At 36.8% G+C, this 12,226-nt stretch overlaps 1 protein-coding gene across 3 annotated transcripts in view; it reads right to left on the bottom strand.

Moving 5' to 3' along the window:
- The window catches only part of CRACD (capping protein inhibiting regulator of actin dynamics), a 136,118-nt gene that overhangs the window by 118,062 nt on the left and 5,830 nt on the right, over positions 1-12,226 (bottom strand). The window contains exon 1 of one of the 3 annotated variants that reach the window (XM_019664384.1): positions 7,341-7,358. The exons of 1 other annotated variant lie outside the window; for it this stretch is intronic. The gene's annotated coding sequence lies outside the window, so the exon portion shown is untranslated. Of the gene's footprint in view, positions 1-5,238; positions 5,297-7,340; positions 7,359-12,226 lie in introns of those variants that run through there. One more of the 3 variants, XM_019664379.1, reaches the window with a different exon arrangement.

The following is a 12,226-nucleotide window of genomic DNA, read 5'->3' as shown; positions in this document are numbered from 1 at the left end:
CACAAACACTTTTACACCCTGCGAAATTTTAGGATTTGATTTTCATACTTGTCTAACCTCCTATCTCCTTCTTTTTACCTTTCATCGTTGCAACTTAAGTTCACCAACTTAATTGTCACAGCTCGTATACAACTGTCCTTTTGAAAGACTGTCTGAACATGATTTATTTAGCCAATTTTCCTATTGCTGAGCAATAGATTGTTTCCAATTTCTTGCTATTGCAAACATGGCTTCAACAAATATCTTTGTACATATATTTTTTTTATTTACAATGCTATCACTTCACTTCTGTAAAATTCTTCAGTGTTACTTTTCAATTAAAGAGGATAGGCATTTTAAATCTTAATAAATGCCATCAAATTACCCTCTTAAAAGGTTCATCAAGTACACTCTCATAAAATATGAGTACCTCATTTCCCACATCCCTTAATGCACTTAACATTATCAATTTTTTCAATCGTTCTTAAACTGATTATAGAAAAGTGTTTTCATTCACATCCACAAAGCATCTTTTCACATATGTTTTGGTCATTTGTGAAACTTCTGTAAACGTGCACAGATCCACTGTCTCAGTTTTTACTGACTGTCTTTCCGCCGTTCACTCTTATATACTCATTGCTCAGTCCCTCTCACTGATGCTAGTTGCAATCACTCTTTCAAAATGCCCAGTGCCGAGTGTGCCCGTAGTTGCAGGGGACAGCATCATCTAAGGATATACCAGTTTTATTAGTTAATTTAAGCTTTTAATGGTTTTACAGCTTAGCACAAAAGAATAAAAGACATCTATCTATTACTAATGACCACAAATCTAAAGCTATAACAGTGCTCTGGAATGCTGAAACACCAAGAGAGATGGTTTAATGGAAAGCATCACACCACAGCATACACTGCCATGAAGTTATTCTCTTCACTTGAATAATTTCATGTGTACACATGAAGCAGTAAGAATCACAGCACACCCCATCACACCGTGAGCAGCCTTAAAGAGACAGAGCCATTAACTCTCACTAGAAAATTTTAAAATAATTGCATAGAATATTCTCATCGTTCTTCATAAAATTATCTGGATATTTTTAAGAACTAAAATAAAATGCACACAAAAAATGACAAGCGTTTGGGTAGAATGGTGAGTTTGGGAGGTATTTTTTCCTCCTTTTGTTTAAATTCTCTAAATGGTATTCTAATTTCATCATATATAAGTAAATTTTAATTCTGAAATTAAAATTTCATAGTGTGATGGTTGCATAGTTCCATGAACATACTAAATAAAATCACAGAACTGTATGTATACTTTAAAATGGTAATTTTATGATATGTGCATTATATGTCAATAAATGTATTTTTATAAACGTAAAAATTTTAAGTTAAAGTACTACACTGCGGGGGCAAGAAGTAAATTGAAACTGTACTTTCTGCTCAATTTTGCAGTAAACCTAAAACTTCTCTAAAAAAATAAACTGCATTTAAAAAAAAAACAACTAGTTCATTCTTTGTTAATTTTCCATTAATTTTATGTTGTAAATTCTGGAAGGCAGTGGAATACATAAAAACTGTTCGCAATCCCTTTTTTTGGCAATGATATCTGATGAGTAGTTGAAAGTGGCTTCTTACAGTATCAGTGAAATGAGTGATACTTCTGGGTAACTCTTACCTTGAACAACTTACAAGCTCTTTGTAGAGTGATCTATGTTCCCACTATGCTTATTACAATTAACAGTGTTACTATTAGAAGAGCGATACCCATTCCCTCTGTTTCTATTCTGGCTTGGTTCTGGGGTCCCCGCCGATAATTAATGAAAATTTCATTGTGTAGAACTATTTCATAGAACAAAACTGTTATAGGTTATTTAAAAACCCACAGAGAATAAATTAGTTCCATTTATCACTAGTGTAATGTAAGGGATGAGCACTGGAAGCTGGCTATTCTTTTACAACTTGAGTGCTAAGCCAAAAAGAAAAGGAGGACTGGCAATGAATATTGCATCTACGATGCCAAACAAGAAGCCACGGTAACCATCAAGGTATAAGTAAAACAGTTTTACTGTATGAATTTGGTAAAAATAGACTTCTGAATGTTTTCACATTTCTACTCTTTGACAGGAAATAATAAAAATAAAATCCATTTTTCTTCTCAAGTGATAATTGGGAAGAAAGGACTCTTCCTGTGTTATGGCGGCTGGTCTATGGAAAGAGCTACTATCCCCAGCTTGGGATCCTACACGTCAGAAGTTTACATCAGTGATGTGAAATCTCCCCTTGGAAGCTCAGGGGAGAGAACATTTCTTTCTGGAAGGAAACTTGAGCAGTTCTTAGGGGGTGAGGCATAAGTCACGCCAAAATTGTTAAGACTTCAAAGGAAGGGCATGAAATGTTCAGGTCTCTAACCAATCCTGTTCCTCACACCTAAGTTAATGTACTGATATAAGCATGAAAAAAAAATGACTTAAACAGTGTTTGCCACAAAATTTCAGCATTTCTTCTACTTTTAGTTTGCTGCCTTGATAGTGCTGTGTGCTCTATCTCATGCAAGTGGCTGATCTTCAGATCATCTTTCCATGTAACTTAGGGGGCGCATCCATGACTGGACACAGCTCTCTTTAGAATTTGTCTTGCCTGCATCAAGCTGTGGGGGCTGCCGACCTCCCCCAAATGCCAGCTGGCTCTGGAAAAGCTGAGAAGGAGCCCAGCAAAACACAAACAAAAATCAGAAGCTGATACACTACAAGGGAATCCACTTGATGAATGAAAAACGGCAGAAACGTTTGACTGAACCTAAGTGCTCTATGGCTGCTCACATTATACTAAATTAGAATCACCAAACACCAAGACAAAAGCTGGTACCCTACATTTGGTACTTTGGTCTTATTTTAAAGTATATTATTTTTTCTATGCTATCTATTTTCCCCTTCAGCTTTAAGGACACAAACCTTCCATGCTGCCTTTTTTTTAAAGTCAGCATTGGGAAGGGACAAATTTCCTTTTCTATACTGTGGACACTAAAAGAACAAGGTCATGGCTCTAAGAAAAATGAGACCTGGGAGTCACATTAGCACATGGTGCCTGGGATACAGTAGGTGATAAAAATTTATTGTAAGTAGAGAACCAGAGCTCTGTTTATGAAGGTTTTCCATATCTACTTCTTCACAGGTACTAAGCAGTTCTCCTTTCTTTTCCGTGTTCCTTTTTTTTCTTCCTTCCCTTTCCCTCCCTTCCTCTTCCGCCTCCTTTTTCTTTTTCTTCTTATTTCCATTCAAAATACTACCCCCTACACCATCCAAGGAATGGAGAGAAATATCTTGCTGTATTAAAGGAGAGTAGGAAGGAGGTCATTATGGGTTTGCTTCTTCCCCGATTAAATGCTAGAGTCAGCTCTAATGTCAAAGACCTACGATAACAAATTCCCACAGGAGAAAGTGTCTTCTCCTATCTTTTTTTGATGTTCATGGTCAATGGCTACACAACTTCTCACATCTCAAAGAAATGACAGCTTAAAATATACTGCAGGTGTACTGACGTTATATATATGGCAATATATATACTTTTTTTTTCCTATCCCCCAAAAGGAATATGGTTTATTTGGGGTTTAAATAAAAGAAACTTGGGGAGTCAACTCCTTTATACCTCAAATAACAAAAAGTAACTGTAAAACTGTGTAGATAAATCACACAAAGTAAATTTGTGATTTCTAATGAGGAAAGATAAGAAATAATGTAGTCAAGGCAATCACCTAATCAAGAAAAATAAAATACATTTCCTAAAAAAAAAAGAAAAACCCACAAATTCTCCCTATACAATAAGGAAATACAGGGACCTAATACACTTTGTAACCTCCCTAGAGATGTAGTAAAAGCTTCCTAGTATGAGTCACATGAATTATTCTGGGGCCAGGCTTTCACAAACGTACTATAAAGTCATATTGGCCCAAGGGTGTGTGTTGGTGAGAAATAGGTAAGGACGGAGGAAGAGAAATTTATTGCAGACATAATGCAGAATGTCTGCCAAAGTTTTCTTTTTTCATTTACACTAATTGAAAAAATTAAAAGAAAATTAATTAAAAGAAAACAAATTAAAAGAAAAATGTATAACATCCAAATACACTATTTTCAACCCGCACTTTTTTTTGAAAAGGAGAGAAACCTCTTTGGATTAAAAACAAAAAAAAAGCATACAACACCCAGGAAACTGATCAGCAAGAATGAACTAGTGTACACATATCCTTTTTATTTCTGCCAAGAAAGGTGGGGCAAACCCAATCATTGGTAATTTCCATGTAACTCATGTGAAGGAATTTTGAAAAAAGAAATTGAAATGGGAATTTAAAATCAAAATGTTCTGATCACTAGTAATAAAAATAGATCTTGTTTTAGGGCTCATTCAATGTATTATATTATGATAATTCTCATTTATATGATATTAAGGAAGGATGAGGTTAACTAAGTGTTATCCTCATCAGGATCAACATTTTTAGAAACCAAAGCATTTTGAACAGAGTTTTTCTAGAATGGATTATACAGTGAACAGAATGTAAATGTTCTTGGTGTTTCAGGGCTACGACGATGAAGCTTAGATGTAGTACAATGCTATCTCGAGAAACTGAAGTAAACAGGACAGTCTGTCCCAATCAGTGGCCCTTCTGCCTTAAAACATTTTTGTGTCTATTTTAAAATAAGGATTCTGGGGTGGACTGGGGGAGGTGGGAAGATCTGGGTTCTGGCCCATTTCAAGACTTGTGTGCAGACTCTGACCACCTCCTGCCTTCAGCATGCATCACCACCACCAGCGTTTCCCTGCATCCCTGACCCTTCCATAAAACAAACAAACAAATACTAAAACAAGTATTCTCCCTCCTTTCATGTTTCTAACTGTCACTTCTCATTAGGGGTTGGTGAGTGTGATTCTCATAATTCTTTCTCCTTTCTAGTTTAGTGCAGGCTCCTTGTGCCTGTGAGATAGGAAAGTAGATAATCAAGCATGATAGAATTATATGTAAACAGAATCACCAAGTGCGGAGTGAAAGCCTAAGACACTCCCTACTGAGTTAGAGGATGAATGACATCTGTTCTAGTAGTTGCCTCTGCCCTGCTGTGCTGACTTCTGGGTGCCTTGCTGGGCCCCAGACAGTGGAAGTTACTCTACAAGTCATTTATAGTTAAATCCAGGTTTTTTTTTTACACTAAAAACAACAGGAAAAAGATGGCTTCTGTCTCTTTAATGTGCAACTCAGAGTTTGTACCATACCTGAAACATCAGCACCAAGAGCCTGATTATGGACAATCTGTGGAAGTTTAATTTCCTCCATGGCCATGACTTTGTTAAATGTGACTGAAATAAAAAGTACAGCATGTAATCTATGAGCACAAAGCTTATGAAAATGGGGGAAAATGTGCCCCACCCTTATATTATCAATTCTGTCTTCCAACTTTCACTTCGTGAAAGCACGTTATCTTTCATCACGATGCATATAATATGTAATAAAATGAAAGAGATGGAGAAAACAAAGTGATACCTGTAATAAAACATTGACATTATGATTTTGTATTTCACAGTCTATAAAACTGCACATTCGCTGAATTACAATCTCCATCAAACAGCTGACCCCTGCACTGGGGAGAAATTGACTGTATTCCACATACCTGAAAAGGAAAGGCAGGATTAGTTCAGGGATGCTTTCCTTTTTAGTTATCAATAGAGTCACTGTTTATACGGGATGAAACTACATACTCATAATTCCCAATAATTTGCATAAGAAATGCATAAGAAAAATATATCTTGTCAAACTTACAACCCTCTCACATCTCTTCTGTTTCAAATGTTCTCTAGTATCCAAAGATTTGTATTCTGTTATTACAGTCTAATTTCTAACATTTTCAGGATAACATAACAGGTTTATAAAACATCATCATCATCATCACCATCATAATGATGAGGATGTTTTCTTTGGCTCCTGCCTTATTTTCCAAGTAATTCAAAATTCTCTGCAGATATTTATTTTTATAGGGGTTGTTTATAAGGGAAAAAATATTCTGCATTATCAAATTAAAGCAAAAATAATTTCTGAAATATTTAATTTATAGGTTAATTTTTATCCTGCTTTGCCAGGTATAACACATTTCCATTTTAAGTTCTGTTTCTTTAGAAGAATTAAATTCCATGTGCTTTTCTAGCTTATGCCCATAGGTTTCTTTGGCATCCATCTTCCTACTTGGTATAAATAATTACCTAAATTGTCTTAAAACCACAATGTCATATTTTTTAACCTTTCCTCTACTTTTTCAGGTACATTTCTGAAGCATTCACTTCTCTGCATTTCTGTAAACTTTCAGGTTTGATCTTCATAATTGTTATAACTTTCATCAGCTGTTTTTTCCAACATTTTGCCATGAAGTATTTGTGAATCTTTTTCCTACATGGTTTAGCCATGTTTTGACATATGCTCCCCTCTGTGCCTTGGAATGCCCATATCCTGGCACAGTGACCATATCAAGCAAGCTGTATGTCCTCCCTACTTCTGCATCATAGTATGATGTAATTTCTTATGCTCAAAATATCCTTTTTATGACCTGTTCCTTCCCAAGATCTTACTCTTTTAAAAGAATCACATCATTAACAAAAAAAAATCTCAAAAAGATGAAAATGAGTTATTTTCTTATAGCTTTTATCAGTATTACAACAAAAGTCTCTTCCTTTAAAGATTCTTAATTTATTACTTCCATCCTTCTCTTAATGTTATTGAATTTACTGCTATGACAATTAACAGTCTCAATACAAATGTCATCTCTCTGCCACATCTATCCAAGAGGTTCAAACCACTGGAGGAGGTCAATCAACATTCAGAGAACTGTCTCTATGTCCCATGTTTTCACTTTTCATTTTGCTTACCTCTGAAACATAAGCTATAATATTAACGGTTCTTTATTCACTTTTGATTCCTTGTATGCATCTTTTAGCTGCTTCCTTAGCTTAGTGACTCTGTTGGTGGTAACCTAAAATCCCATTATCACTGAAGACCTGGAGATTTTGAAGCGTCACTACTTTTTTTTTTTTTCCTTATTACCACTGTCATATGGTTGTGAATGTCACAATATGGCTTTCAAATGCAATTTCCTGGGCCTGACTTACAAATTGTCCTCTACTGGATTGGCCTGAAATCAGCTACATATTTTCTTTTGTAGGATCTGTTGCCACTGTATAATGCAAAGCATTGCCTGTGAATTCAAATTTGTCTTTTAAAATCTACCCATATGATCATGTAATGTTAGTAAAGAGTTGGGAAAATACATCAATAGAATTCATTGTATATGGGAATGTACATTTTATCTAATCATTTTATGCCTACTCACACTGATTTTCATAGTGCTCATATTGGTATAATTTTCCATTTAATCCAAGTCATCAGCTACTTACTGAATGCCCATAAAGTCCACAATATCGATCTATGCAAATTGGAAATAAAAAAAGAAGCACAAATCATAATCTGTCCTCAGCAAATTTATAATCTCAACAGAGTCGGAATAGAGAATGCTCTAGTACTGGAATGAAACAAAAAAAAAATAGAAACTCTTCTTCCAAATCTTCTAAATACAACATAGTAACCTATAAGCATTCTTTGATTTAGTATTTGCCAATCTGATTATTTACAAGTGATTCCCTGAGATCATGTACACAATGGTGGGCAGAAAAGAAGTAGCAATTTGCCATTTAGCTGAAGAATGATTCTTATTACTTAATATCAACATGTGAATCTCAATATACTTTTGTTGTTCTCTACTGATAGTGCATTTGTGTTTTGGTGGCAAATTATATGGTGTAGTGCAATGAACAATTTGGGAAGAAAATTTCAAGACAAGTCCTTTGAAAATCTCAGTACTCTATTTCATATCATACTTTTTATATTTCTCTTCTCACACACTCCTCACTTATCAGTTTCTTTTCAATAATTTCTCCCATATGAATCAGTGCTATCTTGTGCAGGAAGGGACTTTGCAATCATTTTATTTGGTGTTCAATAAACATTGTGGCAATATGACAAACTATGTGCTTGGCCTAGGGACTCAGAGATCCATCAGAGGTTGTCCCCGTCCTGGACAAACTCACAGTCTTATGAGATCCTGTTGTCTGTGTCAGGTGAAGGGAGGCTGATATTAATCCGTCTTATACCACTCCCCTTTAATGTCTGCTATCAAATTCTATGTGGAATTTCAGAGATCTTTTATGCTTATATTTTATAAGATAAAGTTCTCTTTTTTGAGACCAGGAAAAAGTCCTCTCATTCTACTTATTTGAAATCAAATATCTTGCTTACATTACTTGGTTTCCTCTGCATAGGACAAGATTTATGTTTTTTATTTTTCCCAAAGCCCTTTAAAGCATGATACATGCTGGATTTTAAGTCATTTTTCTATCCTTTGGCCAGCTTTCTTTTCATCTCTTGTGCATTTCTCTACTCTTCCTTCTAGTCAACCTCCTCCCATAAGTCTTCACAGCATTACTGAACTCCTCATATACTCTGTTTCCATTTTAACACTTGTCTCCTGCCTTGTATAGTGACTCCAGTGCCGGATAATGTTGCTGAAATCTACAGGGCAGTGGGTATGATGTGAATAATAAGACTGCCAGCACAGTGTACCTTCTTGAACAAAGAGTAAAAACTCATTATGAAATGATGAGTTTTGCTCTTCTTTCAATGTATGATAGGCTCACATTTATCTATAGTTTAAAAGGTTGTGAAAAAGCTCTGGCAGGAAAAAATATCCTACTGGGCAGTTCTATCACGCTACTTGTCTGATGTACTGTGAAAACAAGGGCTGTACATTTGGGACTGTGAGAGAAGAGAGGTTAAACAGATTCCCGTGCAGGAAGGCCATTGGTGATCTTCATTGTTATGACTGCTGAGGTTACTACACAGAGTTCACAATTTATCCATGGTTGTGTATAGGATGTGAATTTGTTTTGCATCACAATTTAGAATTCGTTTTTCCTTACAAATAATGTCGTAAGTAGTGGTTGTGGTGTTCCACCTGGATCTCCACTGAGGAACGAAGGGCTTATTTCCCTAAATGCTGCAGGGCTGCTGCAGAACACATGTCCTGAGGTAGGAAGAAAAAAAATGGCCCCCCAGAGTTGGCCACTTTCTAATCCCCAGAAATCATGACTATGTTACTTTCCATGCCAAAGGGACTCTGCAGATTCGACTAAGTGAAGAATGTTGAAATGAAAAGATTATACTGAATTTTCCAGGTGAACCCAATGCAATCACAATCAACCTTTTAAGAGGAGGTGACAACATTAGGAGTTACAGGAGGAGATGTAATGACGGGAGCAGAGGGGAGAGGGAGAGGGAGGGAGGGAGAGAGAGAGAGAGAGAGAGAGAGAGAGAGAGAGAGAGAGAGAAAGGAAAAAGCTACATTGCTGGCTTTGAAGATGGAGGAAGGGGCCACAAGCCAACGTAGCCTCTAGAACCTACAGCAGAAAAAAAAAGGGATTCTCTCCTCAAGTATCCAGAGGGAACCTAGCCCTGCTGACTCATTTAGACTTCTGACCTCCAGAACTTGTGTTGTTTGGAGCCACTAACTTTATGTTTGTTACAGCAGCAATAGGAAATACATAACCTGAGAAAAATTATCAAGGTTTCGGTGGTCAAATCATTTTGGGATGCATTATTCACTAGATTGCCTTCTCAATGCCTACAATTTGAGAAGCCCTACAATGAAGAATCCTGTTTAACTTTACTGAAATCAGAATTTCCCCAAAGTATTTAACCATTGACATTTTAAAGACTACTTTTTAACATTCCTCAGAATTATTGTTCATGGAACGTACTTTGGGAAACAATAGTTTAAGGATTTATGCTATGGATGATGGCATCTGGAAGGGATACAGACATTCCTGGACACATTTATCTAAATTGAAATTCTATCAACTGACATCATTCAGTGAATTATTATTGAGTGTCCCTTATGGCTTTACCTTGTGAAATGTATTGGGATGAGGAAAGACAGGATGATGTATAAAGACCTAAAGAAAACATTACTGACTCCAAGGAAATTATCATTTAGTAGGGGATATGACATATTTACCAAAAATTATAAACCAGGTAGAAATGTTAGGTTCTCTGCATGTGCACCTGAAATGGGAGCATGGGATAGGAGGATATGAACTGCTGTGGAAGTTTGGAGGAAAAATTAATCATTTCTGGGAGCAAGGTGTCAGAGAACAAATTAGGAAAGAGCTGGCATTTGAATTTGTCCTTTACGGGCAGCTAAGCTATTGACCGGAAGAGATACAGAAAGAGGGAAGAGAAGGCGGCATTCTGAAACTGTAGCATCAGGGGAGCACCCTTACCTATCACGGCTCTCACCAACTCAAGTACTAAGCTGTTCCTAGATGAGAAAAGCAAGACAAGCCCTAGTAAGCCACATCTTTATCTGTGTGATAATCAGAATCCTAAATTGAGGTTCCAGCCCTAGGAAATTATTAAGTCCCACAAAAACACCGATGTTCATCATAAAGAAATAAAAATACAGTGATAGATGCTTTGGAAATATGTAAGTATATACAACCAAATACTTCATATAAAATTTAAATTCTGTCTTAAATGCTCTTTCTGGAGGTTTTTATTTTTATTTTTGGCGGGGCATGGAACGGACTTTCTAAGGTTTCTGAAAATATGTGCCCAATAAAGTTTAGACTGAGATGCTTTTTCCTTTTTCTGGTAAATCTACCAGTGGTAAGAATAGTTTTCTTCATTGGGCCTCTGAATTTCAGTTCAGAAATACAGTCATCTATTTCAAAAAGTTTCAATGCCAATTCTGTGTGCATGGATGTAACCAAAAGACTTTGCTTTAAGAGCAAACAGTAGAGGAGGACCGTTTCTGTGCTGACATTAGCTTCCTGTTTGGTGTCAATTTTAGTCTCCTTGGGAGCAGAAACTATCTCACTGTTTGTTCTTTGTAAGCCTAGACTCCAGACCAGTGAGTTTTCTGTGGGAGGCATTCAGTGTTTGCTTGTTGAAAGGGTCAAAGGATCATGGAAGTTGATGGGATGTAGGCAGGTTGCCCCAGAATGTGCCACTTTGGCATGTGGATTATTGTGAGCTGAAGACAATCGAGGCCCAAGAGAGTCAGGAAGAGCTTTTTACTTCCCTCTTAACTGCTTAAAATCATTTAGATAGGGGGCCTATAACAAGAAGAAAGCTATGACCAGAAAAAAATGTTTTGTATCAAAAAGACTCATCTGCATGGCATGCAAACATTTATTTACCAAGCATTTGCTCTTCCCACATTCCTGCGAACTATATGTTCCTCCCCTTTGAAGTCCCAGACTCCCACCCGCTTCTCCTATGCTCAACATGGCATAGAAGCCTCCATTGCCTGACTGTGTGTGAGCCTTTCATATCTGTATGGAGTTCCTGTGCATAGGAAATTTGTTTTTTCCTGTTACTCTCTTTTATGTTAATTTAATCATTAGGTCAGCCAAAGAATGTAGAAGAGAAAAAAAGTTTTCATCCCCTCCAAAATAAAACCTTGGCTCCACTTGAGCCAATTTAGAAGAGGAAATAATTTTTTAAAAATTTATTTTAATAGGAAAAGGAAGATTAAAAGGAAGGTGACATTTTAGGGGTACAGGATTCAATAGAATTTTGGGGGGGTGAGAGGGGAACTTTTAGCACCTAGAAGAAACAAGGCTATGACTTTCTGGAAGAGATATCTGTACTGTCCCTGAGCTGGATTCAAAGCTACTGGCCCATTAAGCAATTATTTCCTGAAGTTTCATTAACGAAAGAAAAGGCAGGATTTAGAGAATCAAAGGTCCCCTTCCCAAGAAACATTCACATACATGTGACCTCTGGAGATTGTGTGCCCCCCTTGTTTGTCTGGCAAACACCTTCTCATCTTTCAAGACAGCTCACATGACACCTGCGGGAGGCCCTCTGGCTCCCTTTGGCGGTTGTTCTCTGTGCCCTTTGTGCTTCCCGGCACTCTGTACAAAACTCTCTCAAATATCACTAATCACATTTTATCCAGTTATCTGTTTACATATCTGAATTCAATTCAATAAACGCAATGCCAGATCCAATGGCTCAAAGGCAGGAAGGACTCTGGCCTTTAGAAGCCACTTCCTACTGCAGCAGTCAGACAAGTACACAGCTACAGTTCCCTGTGTAATGCAGCAGAGAGACAGCAGGAAGAGGGCGTGACCATGAACCCCTAGATGGCAGGGTCTTACT

The sequence above is a fragment of the Hipposideros armiger genome, unplaced genomic scaffold (assembly GCF_001890085.2).
Source record: "Hipposideros armiger isolate ML-2016 unplaced genomic scaffold, ASM189008v1 scaffold_420, whole genome shotgun sequence".
Lineage (NCBI taxonomy): Eukaryota > Metazoa > Chordata > Mammalia > Chiroptera > Hipposideridae > Hipposideros > Hipposideros armiger.
This window is presented reverse-complemented; position numbering and strand designations above follow the sequence as displayed.